The following is a 23620-nucleotide window of genomic DNA, read 5'->3' as shown; positions in this document are numbered from 1 at the left end:
AAGAAATGGGGAAAGGATTCCCTATTTAATAAATGGTGCTGGGAAAACTGTCTAGTCATAAGTAGAAACCTGAAACTGGATTCTTTCCTTACTCCTTATATGAAAATTAATTCAGGATGGATTAGAGACTTAAATGTTAGACCTAAAACCATAAAACCCTAGAAGAAAACCTAGGTAACACCATTCTGGACATAGGCATGGACAAGGACTTCATGTCTGAAACACCAAAAGCAATGGCAACAAATGCCAAAATTGACAAATGAGATCTAAGCTAAAGAGCTTTTGCACAGCAAAACAAACTACCATCAGAGCGAACAGGCAACCTACAGAACGGGAAAAATTTTTTGCAATCTACTCATCTGACAAAGAGCCAATATCCAGAACCTACAAACAACTCAAACAAATTTACAAGAAAAAAGCCAACAACCCCATCAAAAAGTGGGCAAAGGATATGAACAGACACTTCTCAAAAGAAGACATTTATACAGCCAACAGACACATGAAAAAATGCTCATTATTCCATATTTCTAAACCCTCTCAATTTTGCTTTAAAAAATAGATAAATGGGATATTCATTGAAAAGAAATTATAATCAAGAGTTATTTTCAAACATGGGCTAAATAAAAGCATGATGCTATACAACTAGAACAAAATAGGGTACATAAATTCTTTCCTTTGAGAGAAGGAAAGAATTTCCTATAGCAACAATTTTGATTCCATGATAAGGTATGCAATCTAGTTCATATGTAGAGGTATTTGCCTCATGTAGTTGTATGAAAACTTAATCTGTGGCAGTGTAAGAGAAGACCATGTTTGAGTATAGGTAATGGAAAATGGGTAGATGTGGTACTATAAGCTTGTGGTAATGAGGCTCTTATTAACTCTATTTTTTGTGGAAATGGAAAGATCGGAAGAAAAAGAAGAAAAGCATTGAAAAAAAGTGGGAGTGAAGCTAAGATGCTGGCAGACTGAAGAGAGAGAAGAAAATGTGGAAAAAATGTCTAATAAAGGCAGAGTAATTAGATATTAGAAATATATTATGATTTATGGCCAGATTTAGTAGCCATACACAAGGTTAGTGGTTATAAATTGAGGGTAAGAAAAGTTGACATATTCTGTGTTTTCTTTCTAACCACATTTATTTGCATGGTTGAAGGCTGGAAGCAGCTATAACGTGTTGTTTTTAAGTAAGGTTGTTATTTTACCAAATGTATTATGAAATGATAAAGAAGAAAATATCTTGATAGAATGGTGAGGATAAAGAGAGATTATTTTGATAAAAATTTTTTTATCTATTTTAAGTTCAAATGGTGTGAGTAATTGCATGAGTTTAGATATGAGAAGAGTAATCTGGAAAAACAGCAACTGTGGTATGTAAAATGAAATGCAGAAAATTCTGGATGGGTTTCTTCTAATCATGATGACAAAGTCTAGGATGTGAGTATGGAAATGAATGGCTAAAAGAGGTTGGAAGACCCAGTATTGGAGAAGCGTAGATTCAGCAGTTTAAAAGACAGTGTCATAGAAGAATCACCTATGTGAAAAAATGTTGTCAGTAAAAATTTTGTAAAAGGAGAAATGTTGGAGGGATAATGAATCCAATTGTAAAATTTTTATGAGTAAAAAAGAATCAAATATTTGGCTTATGGATAACTGAAACTAGCAGGGATAAGGATGTCAAATAAGATGCTGAATATACATTTCTGAACTCAGAGAACAAGAGTATCCTGGTGACTGGTGACATAAATGTGTAATTTATTGTGTTTAAGTGATGATTGAAGCAGAGAATATGTGTAAACTTCTTTAGAAAGAGAGTATAGAGTGAGAAAAGAACTGATCCTTGAGGATTCAAAAAAAAAAGGGTGGTACAAAGAGTATGCTGTTGTGAAAGATAATAATAAGAAGATAAATATGTCATTAAGTAAAAAATATAATTTTCTTAGGCAGGAGAGAATATTCAAAATTCTGTAATTATTCTAAAAATACAAGTGAAAATACTGTATAAAACTTATTAAATTTAGTAACTTAGAGATTACTGATAATATTAACAAAAGTTACTTTGTGCTGCCACAGTTACAGAAGATATTAGGGTGGAAACAGTAGTCAGTAGGACTTGAGATTATTGTGTCAAGAGAATATAAGAGTAATAAAATTTAAAAAGCAAGGTTCAATTATAATTTGTTTAAAGGTAGATATTTGAACATAATTAAAAGATAGTGGGAGAATATTCAGATGAGAGAGCCAAGCCAAAGTGAAAAGAAATAGAAGGCTAAAGGGGAAATAAGTCAAAGTATTGTATTGTTGTGAAGAGTTACTTTAAGAAGGAGGAGCAGCTCCTCTATTGCATCATGAAAAAAAGAAGACTAGAACACACATAAATGTAGGCAAGTGCAAGTGGTGTAGAAGGGAAGCACGGATATTAGAGGAGAAAGTTTGCAATAGTAGTTATGAGAGGAAAAAAGTAGCATTGCAGAACAAAGTTGAGGACCTATATCTGATATTGATGATTATAAATTTCTATCATAACCAAATTGCCCGATTTGGAAACATTTTCTCAGCAAACTTAGATTGCTCAAGTGATGGGATTAAAAAAAATAAGTGGGTGTATCATTCCAGGCTTTGGCTTAGACATATTAGTTTTTTAAAAAAATAAAAAGAGGCAAAAGAAATAAAAAAAAAAAAAAGGAGGAGATCAGGAGTACCAGCAAGGTTATTACTACAATAATAGACTAGAATATAAAGTAGATGAAGAGTGAAATAAATACAAAAATCATTTAGGGGAAAGGGAGAATATAAGTGTATACATATATCTGGGGTTAATGGAGAGTAGTGAGAGTAGTTGCACAGATAAGCTAAAGGGAAACAAAGTAGTGGGTACAAAGTGATGTGTTAGAATTCATTATTTGTCAGGTTATGGGTGATGGTGAGATTAAAATGCTACTTTGAAGGAGGCAAAGCAAGATGACTAAATAGAAGCCTTCACCGATTATCCTCCCCACAGAAACACCAAATTGAATAACTATTGACACAAATAAGCACCTTCATAAGAACAAAAACGAGGTGAATGATCACACTATCTAGTTTTAGCTTCATATTACAGAAGAGGCAGTGAAGAAGGTATAAAGGACAGTCTTGAATTACCAATGCCACCCCTCCCCCATCACCCATCAGGCATGAAAAGAGAATCTATGCACTTCGGAAAGGGAGAGCACAGTGATTGTGAGACTTCATTGGAACTGAGTTCTGCGCTGTCACAGCTGAAAGCAACACTGGGCAGAACTCTGTTGACACCCATAGAGGGAACATTTGGACCAGCTCTAGCCAAACAGGAATCGCCAATTCCAGTTGTTGGAACATAAGTTCTAACAAGCCTTACCACCACCAGCTAAAGGGGTCTGAGGTATTACATAAACTTGAAAGGCAGTCCAGGCCACTAGGTAGGCAATTCTAGAGCAAGTCATGGTGCTCTTCTGGGCTCAGAGCAAGTGGATTTGGAGGACACATGACTAGCTGAGACACCATCTAGGTTGACCAGGGAGTGTTTGCGTCACCTCCTCCCCTACTGCCAGGCAGTGCAGCTCTCAGATCTGGGAAATAATTCTTCTCTTTAGTTGAAGAGAGAAAAGAAAAGAGTAAAGAAGACTTTCTTGCAACTTAGATGCCAGCTCAGCCACAGTAGGATAGGGCACCAGGCAGAATCATGAGGGTCTTATTCTCAGCCTTAGCTCCTTAATTACATTTCTAGACACACTCTGGGAAAAAAGAAAACATGCTGCCTTAACAGAAAGGACAAAGTTTTGGCAGGATTTATCATCCACTGACTAAAAAGCCCTTAAGTCCTGAATAATAAACAGCAACACTCAGGCAGTACTTGCTGTGGGCCTCGGTGAGAGTCTGAAATATGCTGGCTTCAGAGGTAACCCAGAACATTCCCAGCTGTGGTGGCTATAGGGAGACTCCTGCTTGGTAAAAGCAGGAAGAATAGTAAATGGAACTTTGTCTTGCAGCTTAGGTAACAGCTCAGCACAGAGCTGAGACTTTATTAGCTTGGGATAAAGTAGAAAAAGAGAACAAGAGACTTCATTTTGTAATGCAGAGAACTTTTCTGGATCTTATCCAAGGCCTCCAAGGTGGTATCTCAACAAGTTTGCAAGAGCCACAGCATTACTGGGCTTGGGGTGCTCCCTAATACAGACATGGCAGAAGAGACCAAAAACTAAGATAATACAAACCAGGATTCTCTGAATCCCTTTAAATCTTGTTCAGGAAAAACGTGTACAGAGAAGTTCAGACTGTAAAGACTACAATAAATATTTAATTTTACAATGGCCAGACACTGATAAACATCCACAAGTATGAAGATTATTTAGGAAAATATAACCTCAACAAACAAACTAAATAGAGCACAAGGACCAATCCTGTAGGGATAGAGATATGTAATTTTTCAGACAGAGAATGCAAAATAGTTGTTTTGAGAAAATTCAAAGAAATTCAAGATAACAATGAGAAGGAATTCAGAATCCAATCAGATAAATTTAACAGAGATTAAAATAATTTTAAAAGATTATGCAGAAATTTTAGAGTTGAACAATGCAATTGACATACTGAAGAATGCAACAGAGTCTCTATAGAAGAATCAATGAAAGAGAATACAGAATTAGTAAGCTTGAAGACAGCCTATTTGAAAATATACAGTCAGGAGAGAAATGGAACAAGATGGCAGAATAATATAGCTTCACCAATCAGAGAGAAAAAAAAGTCCTGAATTGCTGATGCCACACCTCCTCCACCTCCGAGCAGTGGCAGCGTGGTGTGGAGAGTGTCTCTGGGCACTTTGGGAAGGAGAACACAGCAATGGTGAGGCATTGAACGTAGTGCTGTCCTACTAATGCAGAAAGGAAAGCCAGACCAAACTCAGCTGATACCTGGTGGAGGAAGCATTTAAATCAACCCTAGCCAGAGGGGAATCGCCAATTCCAGTAATTCCAACTTGAGTTCCCACAAACCTCACCGCTAAGGGCTACAGTGCTCTCTGTCTCCAAATGAACTTGAAAGGCAGTCTAGGCCCTAAGGACTGAAACTCTTACGTGAGTCCTAGTTCTGAGCTAGGCCCAGAGACGGTGGACCGGTAAGCATGTGACATACTGAGACACCAGCTGAGGCAGCCAAGGAAGTGCTGGCTCATCCTTTTTCTAACCTCAGTCTGCAAAGTTCATGGCTCAAAAAGAACCTTTCCTTTTGCTTAAGGAAAGAAGAGGAAAGTGTGGAGAGGACTTTGGTTTGCATCATGGATACCAGTTCATCTAGAGAATGATAGAACAATGGTCAGAGATGTGAGACCTGTGTTTCAGGCCCTAGCTTCCATATGACTATTCTAAACAAACTCTCGGACAGAAAAGAGCCTGCTACCTTAAAGTACTCAGTCCTGGCAGCATTTATTACATGCTAACTGAAGAGCCCTGGGGTCCTGAATTACTAGCAGTGATATTCAGTTACTACTACAAGGGATTTGGGTAAGCCTCTGACACTAGCTTCAGGTGATGCTCAGCACATTATCAACTGTGGTGACTACAGGAAAAATTTCTTCTGTTTGAGAAAGGCAGAGGAAAGAGAAAAGGGAACTTTGTCTTGCACCTTAGGTACCAGCACTACCAAAGAGGGTTTGAGTACCAAGCAGACCCCTGGGGTCTCTCATTCCAGAGTTGACTCTTGAATAGCATTTCTGGACCTCCCCTGGGCCAGAAAGAAGCCCACTGCCCTAAAGAGTGAGTCCCAGCCAGGCTGCATTTACAAGCTGACTTAACAGCCCTTGGACCTTAAAGAAACATCAGTGATATTCTGGCAGTACTCCGCATGGCCTGGGGTGTTGGTGGCTACAGCATGAGGCATTTCTTTCTTTGGAAAATGGAAGAAAGTGTGGGAAGAACTTTATTCTGTGGTTTGAGTGCCAGCTCAGCCTCAGTAAAATAGAACATCAGGTAGACCACTCACATTTTTGCCTCTAGTCTCTGACCCCCAGATGGCACCTCTAGACCTGCCCAGGGCCTAGAGGATGACCACACCCTGAATTGAAGAACATAGGTCTGGCTGCTTTGCCACTGAATGATTCTAGAGCCGCTGGGCCTTGAGAGATCATAAGTAGTAGCCAGAGAGTGGTTACAGCAGGTGTTGGATGAGATTCAGTGCTCTGTTCACTTAAGGTCTGACCCAGCACAGTCCTAGTGATGGTGACCACAGGGTTGCTTCTTTCACTTCACTCCCAGCTTTAGGTGACTCAGAAAACAGAGAAACAGACTCTGTTTGCTAGGGAGAAAGCAAGCAAATAGAACAAGACTTTCTGCCCGGTATTCCAGTTAATTCTTCTGGATCTTGTCCAAAAACATCAAGGTAATACCTCTATGAGTTTGCAAGAACCACAGTGTTACTGGGCTTGGAGTATCCCCTAAAGCAGATACAGTTTAGATTAAAACACTCAAGCCATTTCAAATATCTGGAAAGTCTTCCCAAGAAGGATGGTGATATGGTTTGGCTCTGTGTCCCCACACAAATCTCATCTTGAACTGTACTCTCATAATTCCCATGTGTGGTGGGAGGGACCAGGTGGAAGATAACTTGAATCACAGGCAGTTTTTACTATACTGTTCTCATGGTAGTGAATCAGTCTTATGAGATTTGATGGTTTTACAAGGGGTTTCCTTTTTTGCATCTTCCTCATTCTCTCTTTCTGTGACCATGTCATGGTTCTGAGAAGCTCCCGGCCCCAGCCATGTGGAACTGCAAGTCCAATCAAACGTCCATTACTACCCAGGCTTGGGTATGTCTTTATCAGCAGCATGAAAACAGACTAATACAGTAAATTGGTACCAAGAGTGGAGTGTTGCTGAAAAGATACCTGAAAAATGTGAAGGCAACTTTGGAACTGGGTAACAGGTAGAGGTTGGAACAGTTTGGAGGGTTCAGAAGAAGACAGAAAAATGTGAGATAGTTTAGAACTTTCTACAGACTTGTTAAATGGCTTTGACTGATCATGATATGGACAATAAAGTCCAGACTGAGGTGGTCTCAATTGGAGATTATAAACTTGTTGGGAACTGGTGCGAAGGTTATTCTTGTTATGTTTTAGCAACGAGAATGGTGACATTTTGCCCCTGCCTTAGAGATTTGTGGAACTTTGAACTTGAGAGAGATGAGTTAGGATATCTGGCAGGAGAAATTTCTAAGCAGCAAAGCATTCAAGAGGTGACTTGGTTGCTATTAAAGGATTTAATTTTACAAGGAAAGCAAAGCATAAAGTTGGGAAAATTTGCAGCCTGACAATGTGCTAGAAAAGAAGAATCCATTTTCTGAGGAGAAATTCAAACCAGCTGCAGAAATTTGCATAAGTAATGAGAAGCTGGATTTTAATTCCCAAGACAACAGGGAAAATGTCTCCAGGGCATGTCAGAGGTCTTCTCAGCAGCCCCTCTCATCACAGACCCAGAGGCCTAAGAGGAAATGGTTTTGTGAGTCAGGCTCAGGGTCCCCGTGCTGTACACAGCCTAGGGACTTGGTGCCCTGCGTCCCAGCCACCCCAGCTGTGGCTGAAAAGGGCCAACATAGAGCTCAAGCTGTGGCTTCAGAGGGTGAAAGCCCCAAACTTTGGCAGCTTCCACGAGGTGTTGAGCCTGCAAGTTCACAGAAGTCAAGAATTGGGGTTAGGTAACCTCCGCCTAGACTTTAGAAGATGAGGGGAAATGCCTGGATGCCCGGGCAGAAGTTTGCTGCAGGGGCAAGGCACTCATGAAGAACATCTGCTAAGGCAATGCAGAAAGAAAATGTGGGGTTGGAGCACCTACACAGAGTCCCTACTGGGTCACCACCTAGTAGAGCTGTGAAAAGAGGGCCCCTGTTTTCCAGACCCCAGAATGGTAGATCCACTGACAGCTTGGGCCGTTTGCCTGGAAAAGGCACAGATACTCAATACAAGCCCATTAAAGCAGCTTGGAAGGAGGTTGTACCCTGAAAAGCCACAGAGGTGCAGCTGCCCAAGACCATGAGAACCCAACTCTTGCATTAGCGTGACCTGGATATGAAACCTGGAGTCAAAAAAGATCATTTTTGGAGCTTTAAAATTTGACTGCCCTGATGAATTTCAAACTTGCATGGTCCCTGTACTTCCTTTGTTTTGGCCAATTTCTCCCATTTGGAATGGCTGTATTTACCCAATATCTGTACCCCCTTGTATCTAGGCAGTAACTAGCTTGCTTTTAATTTTATAGGCTCATAGGGGAGAGGAACTTGCCTTGTGTCAGATGAAACTTTGCACTGTGGACTTTTGGGTTAATGCTGAATAAGACCTCGTGAGACTGTTGGGAAGGCATGATTGGTTTTGAAATGTGAGGATATGAGATTTGGAGGGGATGAATTATATGGTTTGGCTCTGTGTCCCCACCCAAATCTCATCTTGAATTGTACTCCCATAATTCTCATGTGTTTTTGGAGAGACCTGGTGGGAGATAATTTGTCATGAGGGTGGTTTCCACCATATTGTTCTCATAGTAGTGAATAAGTCTCATGAGATCTGATGGTTTTATCGGGGTTTCCACTTTTGCATCTCCCTAATTTTCTCTTGCTGCCACCGTGTAAGGAGCCCCTTTCACCTCCTGCCATGATTCTGAGGCCCCCTAGTTATGTGGAACTCGAAGTCCAATGAAACCTCTCTTTCTACCCAGTCTTGAGTATATCTTTATCAGCGGCATAAAAATGGACTAATACAGATGGGTACAAATAAGGCCAGACAGTAAATATGAAAATAAATACCTCATCCTTCAATACCCAGATACTGAAGTACATTTTCTAGCATCAACACTATTCATGAAAACATGACCTTACCAATAAACTAAATAAGGCACCAGGTACCAATTCTGGAGAAACAGAGATTTGTTATATTTTAGATAGATAATTCAAAATGGTTGTGTTGAGAAAACTCAGAAAAAATTGGAGAAAACAGAACAAATTCAGGATTTTATCAGATAAATTTAACAAGAAGATTGAAATAATACACAGTCTGTGATGAATAAAAAAATAAAGAATGCCTTCAAGATCTATAAAATAGCCTCAAAAAGGCAAATCTAAGAGTCATTGGCCTTAAAAAGGAGGTAGAGAAAAAGGTAGGGGTAAAAAGTATATTCTAAAAGACAATAACAGAGAACTTTCCAAACTTAGAGAGAGATATCAACATTCATTGACAAGAGGTTTACAGAACACCCAGGGGATTTAACCCAAAGACTACCTCAAGGCACTTAATAATCAGACTGCCAAAGGTCAAGGATAAAGAAAAGATCCTACCAGTAGAAAGAGAAAAGAAACAAGTAACATATCAGGGAGCTTCAATACATCTGGCAGCAGACTTTTCAGTGAAAATTTTGCAGTCCAGAAGGGAGTGGCATGAAAAATTTGAAATGCTAAGAAAAAATCTTTTTACTCTGGAATAGTATATCCGGTGAAAACATCCTTCAAAATTAAAGGAAAAAAATATGCATTTTCCAGACAAACAAAAGCTGAGGGATTTCATCCACACCACATCTGGCCTGCAAGAAATGCTAAAGGGAATACTTCAATTGGAAAAAAAAAAACACATAAATGAGCAATACATAATCACCTGGGGAAACAAAACTCACTGGTAATAGTAAGTATACAGAGCACACAGAATACTATAATACTGTAACTGTAGTTTGTAAACTAACCGTATTCTAAGTAGAAAGAGTAAATGATTAACCAATCAACAATAATAACTACAGAAACTTTTCAAAAAATTAGCACATATATAATATATTATAAATATAATGTATATGCAATATAATAAAATATACTATACAACATAATAATATAATGTATATCATAATATAGTAGAAATAGAAATTAAAAGTTAAATAGTGGGGGGTGAAGCTAAGGAACAGAGTTTTTATTCATTTTCTTTTGGCTTGCTTTTTCATTTATGCAACGTTAAGTTGTTTTCAGTAACGGCTTATATGATAGTACTTGCAAGCCTTATGGTAAACTCAAACCAAAAAAACAAACCAAAAAAAGCAAGAAAGTAAATCATATACCAGAGAAAACCATCTTTACTAAAAAAGGACAAGAAGGAAACAAAGAAGGAAGAGAAGGCCACAAAACAACGGAAATAAAACAACAAAATGGCAGGAGTAAGTCGTTACTTATCAATAATAATGTTGAATGTCAATAGAATAAACTCTCTAATCAAAAGACATAGACTGGCTGAATGGATGCAGGAATGACTCATAGATCTGTTACCTACAGGAAACACACTTAATCTGTGTAAACTCAAGTAGATTGAAATAAGGGCATAGAAATAAATATTCCACAATAATGGAAACTAAACTAGAACAGAAGTCAATATACTTACATCAGACAAAAGAGATTTAAAGACAAAAACTGAAAAAAGAGACAATGAAGAACACTATATAATGATAAAGGAGTCCATTCGGCAAGATGATATAACAATTTTAAATATATGTGCACCCAACACTGGAGCACCCAGATATGTGGAGGAAATATTATTTGAGCTAAAGAGAGAGATAGGTCCAAATACAATAATATCTGAAGACTTCAACATCACACCATCAACACTGAGCAGATCTTACAGATAGAAAATCATCATAGAAATGTCAGACTTAATGTTCATTATAGAATAAAGAGATTTAAAAGATATTTCCAGACCATTGTATCGGATGGATGCAGAATACACATTATTTTACTCAGCATATTAAATATTCTCATGGATAGACCATTTTTTTTGTCACAAAACAAAGTCAAAATTTTTACATAATATCAAACTTCTTTGATGACCACAGTGGCATAAAACTAGAAATCAACAACAAGAATTTTGGAAACTATAGAAATACATAAAAATTAAACAATATACTCCAAAGTGACCACTATGTCAGTGAAGAAATTAAGAAAAAAAAAATTGAAAAATTTTTTGAAACAAACAATAATAAAAGCACAAAATGCTAAAACTTATGGAATAAAGCAACAGCAGTACTAAGAGGAAAGTTTATAGCTCTAAGTGCCTAAATTAAAAAAAAAAACTTTAAATAAATAACATAATGATGCACCTTAAAGAACTATAACTAAAAAAGCAAACCAATTCCAGAATTAATAGAAAAATAGAAACAAATAAAATCATAGCAGAATAAATAAAATTCAGATAAAAAACAGTACAACATATCAATAAAACAAAAAGTTGGTTTTTCAAAAATTGGGACAAATTAAATTACTTTAAAGATTGTGGAAGACAGTGTGGTGATTCCTCAAGGATCTAGAACTAAAAACACCATTTGACCCAGTAATTCCATTACTGGGTATATACCCAAAGGAATATAACTTATTCTACTATAAAGACACACGCAAATGTATGTTTATTGACACACTGTTCACAATAGCAAAGACTTGGAACCAACCCAAATGCCCATCAATGACACACTGGATAAAGAAAATGTGGCACATATACATCATGGAATACTATGCAGGCATAAAAAATGATGATTTCATGTCCTTTGCAAGGACATAGATGAAGCTGGAAACCATCATTCTCAGAAAACTAAAGCAAGAACAGAAAACCGAACACCACATGTTCTCACTCATAGGTGAAAGTTGAACAATGAGAACACATGAACACAGGAAGGGAAACATCACACATCAGTGCCTGTTGTGGGGTAGGAGTCTAGGGGAGGGATGGCATTAGGAGAAATACCTAATGTAGACGACGGGATAATGGGTGCAGCAAATCACTATGCTACATGTATACCTATGTAACAAACCTGAATGTTCTGCACATGTACCCCAGAACTTAAAGTATAATAATAAAAAGATACATAAATACATTGTTTAATTTAATTGCACAGAATTTTGATTTAAAAAGTGAAACAAAATTGACAAACTTTTAGCTAGACTAAGAAAAAAGAGAGGAGATACAAATGAATAAAATCAGAAATAAAAAAAGTCATTACAACTGACACTGCAGAAATTTAAATGCTATAAGTTGTTACTATGAGCAGCTATATGCCAATAAATGAGAAAGTCTAGAAAAATAGACAAATTCCTAGTCACATACCATCTATCAATATTGAACCAGAAAGAAATTCAAAACCTGAAGAAAACAATAACAAGTAATGAGATAGAAGCCATAATAAAATTCCCTTATTAAAGGAAAGCCTGAGACCTGATGGCTTCACTGTTGAATTTTACCAAACATTCAATGATGAACTAATATCAATTTTACTCAAATTATTCTAAAAAATATAGGAGAAGAAAATACTTTCAAAACCGTTCTATGAAGCCAATAGCCCTGATACCAACACTAAAGACACATTAAAAAGAAAAAAAGTAGAAGCCAATATTACTGATAAATATTTATGCAAAAATCCTCAACAACATACTAGCAAACAAAATTCAACAATACATTAGAAAGATCACTCAGGACTTCAGGCAAGATGGCCAAATAGGAACAGCTCCGGTCTGCAGCTGCCAGTGAGATCGACAAAGATGGCAGGTGATTTCTACATTTCCAACTAAGATACACGGTTCATCTCACTGGGACTGGTTGGACAGTGGGTGCAGCCCATAGAGGGTGACCCAAAGCAGGGTGGGGCATCACCTTACCCGGGAAGCACAATGAGTCTGGGAATTTTCTTCCTCACCCAAGGGAATCTCTGAGGGGCTGAGCCTCAGGAACCATGCACTCCAGCCCAGATACAGCTCTTTTCCCATGATCTTCACAACCCACACTCCAGGAGATTCCCTCAGGTGCCTATCTCACATGGGACTGGGTTTTAAGCACAAAACTGGGTGGCCGTTTGGGCAGACACCAAACTAGTTGCAGGAGTTTTTTTTTTTTTTTTCTTCCATACCCCAGTGGCACCCAGAAAGCCAGTGAGACAGAACCATTCACTCCCCTGGAAAGGGGGCTGTAGCCAGGAAGCCAAGTGATCTGGCTCAGTGAGTCCCACCTGCACAGAGTCCAGCAAACTAAGATTCACTGGCTTGAAATTCTTGCTTTCAGCACAGCAGCAATCCGAGATTGACCTGGGATACTCGAGTTTGGTGGTGGGGAGGGGCATCCCGCATTGTTGAGGCTTGAGTAGGCGGTTTTACCCTCACAGTGTAAACAAAACCAGTAGGAAGTTCAAACTGGGTGGAGCTCACTGCAGCTCAGCAAGGCCACTGTGGCCAGACTGCCAGAATTCTCCTTTCTGTGCAGTGCATCTCTGAAAAAAAGGCAGCAGCCCCCGTCAGGGAGTTATAGATATAACCCCCATCTCCCTGGGACAGAGCACCTGGGGAAAGAGGTAGCTGTGGCCGCAGCTTCAGCAGACTTAAAAGTCCCTGCCTGACAGCTCTGAAGAGAGTAGCAGACCTCACAGCACAGTGTTCATGTTCTGCTAAGGGTCACACTGCCTCCTCAAGTGGGTCCCTGACCCCTGTGTATCCTGACTGCGAGACACCTCCCAGTAGGGGACAACAGACACCTCATACAGGAGAGCTCAGGCTGGAATCTGGCAGGTGTCCCTCTGGGAAAAAGCTTCCAGAGGAAACAACAGGCAACAATATTTGCTGTTCTGCAGTCTCCGCTGGTGATACCCAGGCAAACAGGTTCTGGAGTGTACCTCCAGCAAACTGCAGCATACCTGCAACAGAGAGACCTGACTGTTAGAAGGAAAGCTAACAAACAGAAAGGAATACGATGTCCATTCAGAGAACTCATCTGCAGGTCACCAACACCAAATACCAAAGATAGATAAATCCACAAAGATGGAGAAAAACCAGCGCAAACCTTTGAAACCTTGGAAAAAAGGTTAGATGAATTGCTAACTAAAATAACCAGTTTAAAGAAGAACATAAATGACCTGATGGAGCTGAAAAACACAGCACAAGAACTTCGTGAAGCATACACAAGTATCCATAGCCAAATCAATCAAGCAGAAGAAAGGATATCACAGACTGAAAATCAACTTAATGAAATAAAGTAAGAAGACAAGATTAGAGAAAAAAGAATAAAAAGGAACAAACAAAGCCTTCAAGAAAGATGGAACTATGTGAAAAGACCAAATCTACATTTGATTGGTGTACCTGAAAGTTACGGGGAGAAAGGAACCAAGTTAGAAAACACTCTTTAGGATATTATCCAAGAGACCTTCCCCAACATAGTAAGACAGTCCAACATTCAAATTCAGGAAATACAGAGAACACCACAAAGATAATCTTCAAGAAGAGCAACCCTAAGATACACAATTGTCAGATTCACCAAAATTGAAATGAAGGAAAAAAAGTCAACGGCAGCCGGAGAGAAAGTTTGGGTTACCCACAAAGGGGAGCCTATCAGACTAATAGCAGATCTCCTGGCAGAAACCCTACAAGCCAGAAGAGACTGGGAGCCAATATTCAACATTCTAAAAGAAAAGAATTTTTAATCCAGAATTTCATGTCCAGCCAAACTAAAGCTTCGTGAGTGAATGAGAAATAAAATCCTTTAAACACAAGCAAATGCTGAGAGATTTTGTCATCACCAGGCCTGCATTACAAGAGCTCCTGAAGGAGGCACTAAATATGGAAAGAAACAACTGGTAACAGCCACTGCAAAAAAACACCAAATTGTAAAGAGCATTGACACTATGAAGAAACTGCATCAACGAATGGCAAAATAACCAGCTAGCATCATAATTTTTGACATGATCAAATTCACATATAACAATATTAACCTTAAATGTAAATTGGCTAAATGTCCCAAATAAAAGACACAAACTGGTTAATTGGATAACGAGTCAAGTCCCTTCAGTGTGCTGTATTCAGGAGACCCATCTCACGTGCAAAGACACACATAGGCTCAAAATAAAGGGATGGAGGAATATTTACCAAGCAAATTGAAAGCAAAAAGAGCAGGAGTTGCAATCCTGGTCTCCAATAAAATAGACTTTAAACTAGCAAAAATCAAAAGAGACAAAGAAGGGCAATACATAATGGTAAAGGGATCAATGCAACAGGAAGAGCTAGCTATCCTAAATATATAAGCACCCAATACAGGAGCAGATTCATAAAGCAAGTTCTTAGAGACCTATAAGAGATTTATACTCCCAAAAAATAATACTGGGAAAATTTAACACCCCACTGTCCATATTAGACAGATCAACAAGACAGAATTATACAAGGATAAATGGGACTTGAACTCAGCTCTGGACCACGCAGAACTAACAGACATCTACAGAACTCCCCACCACAAATCAATAGAATATACATTCTTCTCAGCACCACATCACACTTATTCTAAAATTGACCACATAATTGGAAATAAAACACTCCTGAGCAAATGCAAAAGAACAGAAATCATAACAAACAGTCTCTCAGAACATAGCACAATCAAATTAGAACTCAGGATTAAGAAACTCACTCAAAACCGCTCAACTACATGGAAACTGAACAATCTGCTCCTGAGTGAATACTGGGTAAATAACAAAATGAAGGCAGAAATAAAGATGTTCTTTGAAATCAATGAGAACAAAGACACAACGTACCAGAATCTCTTGGACACATTTAAAGCAGCGTGTAGAGGGAAATTTATAGCACTAAATGCCCACAAGAGAAAGGAGGAAAGACCTAAAATCGACACCCTAACATCAAAACTAAAAGAACTAGAGAAGCAAGGGCAAACAAATTTAAAAGCTAGCAGAAGACAAGAAATAACTAAGATCAGAGCAGAATTGAAGGAGATAGAGACAGGAAAAACCCTTCAAAAAGTCAATGAATTCAGGAGCTGGTTTTTGAAAAGATCAACAAAGAAATAGACCACTAGTTAGACTAATAAAGAAGAAAAGAGAGAAGAATAAAACGGAAACGATAAAAAATGATAAAGGGGATATCACCATTGATCCTACAGAAATACAAACTACCATCAGATAACACAATAAAAACCTCTACACAAATAAACTAGAAAATCAAGAAGAAATGGATAAATTCCCAGACACATACACCCTCCCAAGACTAAACCAGGGAGAAGTTGAATCCCTGAATAGACCAATAGCAAGTTCTGAAATTGAGGCAGTAATTAATAACCTACCAATAAAAAAAAAAAAATCCAGGACCAGACGGATTCACAGTCAAATTTACCAGAGGTACAAAGAAGATCTGGTAGCATTCCTTCCGAAAATATTCCAAACAATAGAAAAAAAGGGAATCCTCCCTGACTTATTTAATGAGGCCAGCATCATCATGATACCAAAGCCTGGCAGAGACACAACAAAGAAGAAAATTTCAGGTCAGTATCCCTGATGATCATCTATGTGAAAATCCTCAATGAAATACTGGCAAGTCAAATCCAGAGGCACACCAAAAAGCTTATCCACCACGGTCAAATCGACTTCATAACTGGGATGCAAGGCTGGTTTAACATATGCAAATCAAGAAGCATAATCCCTCACATTAACAGAACGAATAACAAAAACCACATGATTATCTCAATAGATGCAGAAAAGGCCTCTGAGAAAATTCAAAACCCTTTCATGCTAAAAACTCTCTATAAACTATGTACCGATGGAACAGATCTCAAAATAATAAGAGTTATTCATGACAAACCCACAGCCAATATTATACTGAGTGGGCCAAAACTAGAAGCATTTCCTTGGAAAACTGGCACGAGACAAGGATGCCCTCTCTCACCACTACTATTCAACATAGCATTGGAATTTCTGGCCAGGGCAATCAGGCAAGAGAAAGCAATAAAAGGTATTCAGATAGGAAAAGAGGAAGTCAAATAGTCTCTGTTTGCAGACGATACAATTGCATATTTAGAAAACCCCATCTTCTCAGCCCAAAATATCCTTAAGTTAATAGGTGACTTCAGCAAAATCTCAGGATACAAAATCTATGTGCAAAAATCACTAGCATTCCTATACACCAATACACACAGAGAGCCAAATCATGAGTGAACTCCCATTCACAATTGCTACAAAGAGAGTAAAATACCTACGAACACAACTTTCAAGGAAAGTGAAGAACCTCTTCAAGGAGAGCTACAAACCACTGCTTAAGGAAATAAGAGAGGACACAAACAAATAGAAAAACATTCCATGCTCATAGATAGGAAAGGCCATACTCTCCAAAGTAATTTATAGATTCAATGCTATCCCCAACAAGGAACCATTGACTTTCTTCACAGAATTGAAAAAAACTACTTTAAGCTTTATATGGAACCAAAAAAGAGCCCACATAGCCAAGGCAATCCAAAGCAAAAAGAACAAAGCGGGAGGTATCATGCTACCTGACTTCAAACTATATTGCAAGGCTACAGTAACCAAAACAGCATGGTACTGGTACCAAAACAGATATACAGACCAATGGAACAGAACAGAGGCCTCAGAAATAACACCACACATCTACAACCATCTCATCTTTGACATACCTAACAAAAACAAGCAATGGGGAAATGATTCCCTGTTTAATAAATGGTGCTGGGAAAACTGACTAGCCATATGTAGAAAGCTGAAACTGGATCCCTTTCTTATGCCTTATGCAAAAATTAATTGAAGATGGATTAGAGACTTAAATGTAAGACATAAAACCATAAAAACCCTAGAAGAAAACCTATGCAATACCATTCAGAACATAGCCATGGGAACGGACTTCATGACTAAAACACCAAAAGCAATGGCAACAAAAGCCAAAATAGACAAACGGGATAAATTAAACAAAAGAGCTTCTGCACAGCAAAAGGAACTATCTTCAGAGTGAACAGGCAACCTACAGAATGGGAGAACATTTTTGCAATCTACCCATTTGACAAAGGGCTAATATCTAGAATCTACAAAGAACTCAAGCAAATTTACAAGAAAAAAAAAACATCAAAAAGTGGACAAAGGATATAAACAGACACTTCTCAAAAGAAGACATTTATACAGCCAACAGACACATGAAAAAATGCTCATCATCACTGGTCATCAGAGAAATGCAAATCAAAACCACAATGAGATACCATCTCATGCCAGTTAGAATGGCAATCATTAAAAAGTCAGGAAACAACAGATGCTGGAGAGGACGTGCAGAAATATTAATGCTTTTACACTGTTGGTGGGAGTGTAAATGAGTTCAACCACTGTGGAAGAGAGTGTGGCGGTTACTCAAGGATATAGAACTAGAAATACCATTTGACTCAGCGATCCCATTACTGGTTATATACCCAAAGATTATGAATTATGCTAGTATAAAGACACATGCACATGTATGTTTATTGCAGCACTATTCACAATAGCAAAGACTTGGATCCAACACAAATGTCCATCAGTGATAGACTGGATTAAGAAAATGTGGCACATATACATCATGGAATACTGTGCAGCCATAAAAAGGATGATTTCATGTCATTTGGAGGGACATGGATGAAGCTGGAAACCATCATTCTCAGCAAACTATCACAAAGACAGAAAACCAAATATCGCATATTCTCACTCATAAGTGGGAATTGAATAATTAGAACACTTGGACACAGGGTGGGGAACATCACACACTGGGGCCTGTCAGGGTGTGGAGGGCTGGGGGAGGAATAGCATTAGGATAAATACCTAATGTTAATGACGAGTTGATGGGTGCAGCAAACCAAAATGGCACATGTATACCTATGTATCAAACCTGCACATTGTGCACATGTACCAAGAACTTAAAGTATTAAAAAAAAAGAATACCAAGTTTGTAACAGAAATATTGGTAAATAAATAAGTGAAATATTTTTAAATATCATGAAAATGAAAGGTATTTATATTAAGCTTATATGTGTTAAAAAATAAAGAAGGGTTCATAATGAAGTGCATAGCACCTCCCCCAAAATAAAAATAAAAATAATTTAACTCATGGAGTTAGTGAGTAGAACAATGGTTACTAGAAGATGAAATAGGTAGTTGGGGAGAGAAAAGAGAAAATGGTTAATGATACTGAAATATAGTCAGATGCAATAAATAAGATCTCATGTTTGATAGCACAACAAAGTGACTACCATGTACAATAATTTATTGTACATTTAAAAATAGCTAAAATAATATAATTGGATTGTTTGTAAAACAGAGAAAAGATAAATGCTTGAGGTGATGGATACTCCATTTATTCTGATACGATTACACAATTTATACCTGCATCAAAATATCTCATGTACTCCATCAATATGTACATGTAAACAAAACACAAAATTTGAAGCCCCTGCACAACCATCTGAATGAATTCCTTCCTTGTCAGGACACTCTAACATTTAATCTGAAAGACTGGTTCAGGCCATAACAGGGAGTGGGAGGACATTCCTCATTGTACCCCTCCAGCCTTAACATCAACACGGATATTAAGTCTTATAAGAAATACTATCTATTATCTCTGAAGCCTGGTAGCTGGAGACTTCATCTGCATGATAAAATCTTGGTCCCCACAACCTTTTATTTTAACCCGGACATTTCTTTCTACTGGTAATAACTCTTTCAAAAAATTGCCAATCAGGATATGTTTAAATCTATGTATGACCTGGAAGCCCCCACTTTGAGTTGTGTCACTCATCCAGATCAAACAAATGTAAATCTTACCTGCAATGATTGATAATATTTTGTCTCCTTAAAATGTATAAAAGCAATCTGTACTTCAATCACCTTGGGCACATGTCATCATGAACTCCTGGGGCTGTGTCATGGTGTGTCTTTAACCTTGGTAAAATAATTTTTCTAAATTGACTGAGATCTTTCTTTGATATTTTGGGTTCGCAATTTGGCAACTGTGAAGGAATTCTGACTGGAAGCACCCTTGATATTTGACAAATCTCCTATCAGTACTTGGTACCAGCTATCTTTATGGCTCAAGTCAATATGACAATTTTCTGAGGCCTGGGAGCCCCCACTGTAGAGAATCCCTGATTTCTCAAAATTTGGTCTAGATCTAAAGTTTGTTTTGCTGTACAAGTTCTTTTTCTGGAGCTTTGCTTGCTTCCAACAAGAAAGGCAAGTTTCTTTACTTCTATGACGATGGAAGGCAGGTAATTCCTTTCTAGAGTTTGAGCTTACTTCCAACAGTGAAGGTCAGTTTGAGATTTTATCCTGTTTCTCGGATGGTAGCAGCCTGAGACCCATTCCTATGTAAGTAGCTGAATTGAGGTTTTGTTTGGCTAAAGTTAAGATTAACAAACAGCTGGTCTTAATTCCTTCTTACCAGTAGAGCACTCAGTAATCATATTTGGAGTTTATTTTTGTTGTTGTTCCATTCTTTCTCCAATCAGATTCGACCAACTCTACCTGACTTGGTCAAATCCGAATGAGAATTCCAAATTATGTAAAACAAAACCTCTGAATAGGCTAAAATTCATTGCAGCTGAAAAAAAAAAAAATCAAAACCACGCACTTGATTTCTGTGTTTGCTTTATGTCTCAAGAAAACAATTATTTCATTTGCTTTTCTTACAACCAATTTCTCCTTCCCCTTTCACCATCTCTGGTACCAAGAAATGTCTAGATATAGCTTCTAATGACTCAAATCTCTTAAAGAACTCAGAACAAACGTGCCACTCACCTTTTGTTGGATGTGGTTTGTTTTCTTTGTGAAGCTTCAAGAGTCATGGGCAAACTCTTCTTAGGTCTAAAAGCTCCATTATTCTGTATGGCATTACCTGACCTCTTTGGCTTTTGGGGGTACTAGAAATTACCATGTACAATGAGAGAATTTGACCTGATGTGTAATGGTGAACAAGAGCTACGAAATTAGGGGTGGCTAAGGAAAGTTTATAGAAAGTGGTCTTGGCTGTTTTATTGTTGTCCTAGGAAGTTGTTGTTTAGGATTCCAATTTGGAGGTGCATTTTTAAAGAGCCTTCTCCACTGTCTTTCCTCATTAAATTAATTTCAGTTGGCTTGTCTGTGCTTTCGTATGAGGAACTGAATTGTCATTTTCATGGATAAATGAGAGACTGAGTTTACTCAGCTCCAAAGGGAGGGCACATTTTCTTCCTTCCAGCTGAAAGGTGCTTCTGGGTGACTGGGGTCTAGGTGGGAGTGTCTCAGAGTTGCCCCACACCACAATGTCCAGCAGCCTTACAGGAAACTCCCAACAAAACTAGTTTAAAAACGCTTATCCAGGAAGCACATATAGGAGCTGGTCACTCCACACTTTGAGCCCTCCCAGAGGTGCTGGACCACTGGAGAGAGAAAGTTAGACACATAAGAGGGCAGAAATGACTCAATGGTGACACACTGTGGAGTCCCACCCACAACCAGCACACTTCACTCCACCAAACTCTAGGCCACAGTTTAGCTCCTCCTTTTAAGGAAAAGTGTGGAAAATAAATTATCTAAGAATAAGAAAAGACAAAGAGAATGACACCTTTTGAGCACTGCATTTGGTTTCATGGTGCTTCTACCTGGAAGTGGTTGTGTAAATGGAAGAACAGGTCAGGTGTTCTAATACTCCAACTGGTTATACATTAGGTCTGTTCTTGTGCAGCTTTTAAACTGATGGACAAATTACATTAAGGAAATTTAAGGCCCAAGGGTTGACCTGCAATATGAAGTTCCTAAGTTCTCTATCCCACTGCTTTCTTTTCTGTCTGCTTTAAGTCTGTGGCTACTTTTCTACTGACAAAAAAAGCTACTGCTTGCAACTTACCATTTCTTTCTGTTATTGTTTGTAAACCGGTGAGTTTGTATCAATATCTTATGGCTACAGTTCGGAAGTAAAAGCTATTAGCTTTTCGTATGAGTGTGTGTGTTTGGATTTATGCATATGTGCACGCATTTTGTGATGTGTTTTATGCCACAAGGTATCAAATGTGCTTAAACTTAAGGAGTACTCATAAATTAAATAATAATCCCAAATGTTTTTCAAGTTCATGTGACTTAAGTAAAATTTTTAATAAATTCATTTTAAAATTATTGGTAAAGGAATATCAGAAATGTCTTAATAATTATCGGTACACTTTTTTGCACTTTTTGATCAAGAGAATTTATACTTATCCCTGCCTAATACTATAAGGTGTCACAATTTGGCATAAGGGTTATTAAACTATAAACCCAGCCCAAAACAGAATAATATTTGCTTGTGTCATTTTTGAGAAACAAGACATTAGTATTAGTTTAATAAAAATACCTAAATCTTGAATTATTTAGTAAAATAACCAGATATTTTATCTTATGGTTCTTACTTTGGTAAATATCTTAAATTCACATACTATAAAATGATTGACAGGAAAATAAGTTTTAATGATGACTATTACAGTTTTCATAAATAAAATAGGTTAATTATTAAAATAAAAAATTAGGTAAATGTAATGGAGTACATACTTTTAGACAAACTTGTCATAATTTAAAACCTGAAGTTAAATAATGGATATTTAATTAAATGTCTGGGTGTTTTCCAGTTCAAAATATATATTGTAGAAAAATGTTATAAAAAATGTGTGTTCTTGTTAAAAGGGAAATAACTTTTTTTCAATGCAAAGCTTATTTAAAGGTTATGTAAAAAACAAGGTAGCTGGGAGCAGGGACTCATGCCCATAATCCTAGCACTTTGGGAGACCAAGGCGGGCGAATCATGAGGTCAGGAGTTTGGGATCAGCCTGGCCAACATGGTGAATCCCTGTCTCTACTAAAAATACAAAAAAATAGCTGGGTGCAGTGGTGCATGCCTGTAATCCCACCTATTTAGGAGGCTGAGACAGGAGAATCACTTAAACTCAGGAGGCGGAGGTTGCAGTGAGCCAAGTTCGCTCCATTGCACTGGCTGAAGCCAGGGAACCACATGGTCTAACTCAGCGGATCCCACCCCCACAGAGCCAAGCAAGCTAAGATCCACTGGTGTGAAATTCTCACTCCCAGCACAGCAGTCTGAAGTTAACCTGAAATGCTCGAGCTTGGTGGGAGGAGGAGCATCAGCCACTACTGAGGCTTGAGTAGGTAGTTTCCCCCTCATAGTGTAAAAAAGGCTGCCAGGAAGTTTGAACTGGGAGGCAAAGCCACTGCTGCTATAATGTCTCTCTAGGTTCCTCCTCTCTGAGCAGGGCATCTCTAAAAGAAAGGCAGAAGCCCCAACCAGGGGCTTATAGATAAAACTCCCATCTCCCTGGGACACAGCACCTGGGAATAAGGGCAGCTGTGGGTGCAGCTTCAGCAGACTTAAAGGTACCTGCCAGCCAGCTCTGAAGAGAGCAGCAGATCTCCAAGCATAGCATTCAAACTCTGTGAGAGAAAAAACTGCCTCCTCAAGTGAGTCCCTGACTCCTGTGACTCCCAACTGGGAGATACCTCCCATGAGGGGTTGACAGACACATCAAACAAGAGAGCTCCTGCTGGCATCTGAAGGGTGCCCCTCTGGAATGAATCTTCCAGCAAAAGGAACAAGCAGCAATCCTTGCTGTTCTGCAGTCTATGCTCATGATACCCAGGAAAAAAGGATCTGGAGTGGACCTCCAGCAAACTCCAGCAGACTTGCAGCAGAGGGGCCTGAGTGCTAGAAATAAAATCAACAAACAGAAAGAAATAGCATCAATATAAACAGAGAGGATGTCCACACAGTAACCCCATCTGAAGGTTACCAACATCAAAAATCAAAGGTAGATAAATCC

The sequence above is a fragment of the Macaca thibetana genome, chromosome X (genome assembly GCF_024542745.1).
Source record: "Macaca thibetana thibetana isolate TM-01 chromosome X, ASM2454274v1, whole genome shotgun sequence".
NCBI classification, from domain to species: Eukaryota; Metazoa; Chordata; class Mammalia; order Primates; family Cercopithecidae; genus Macaca; species Macaca thibetana.
The sequence above is the reverse complement of the archived record's forward strand: the minus strand, read 5'-3'. Positions refer to the sequence as shown.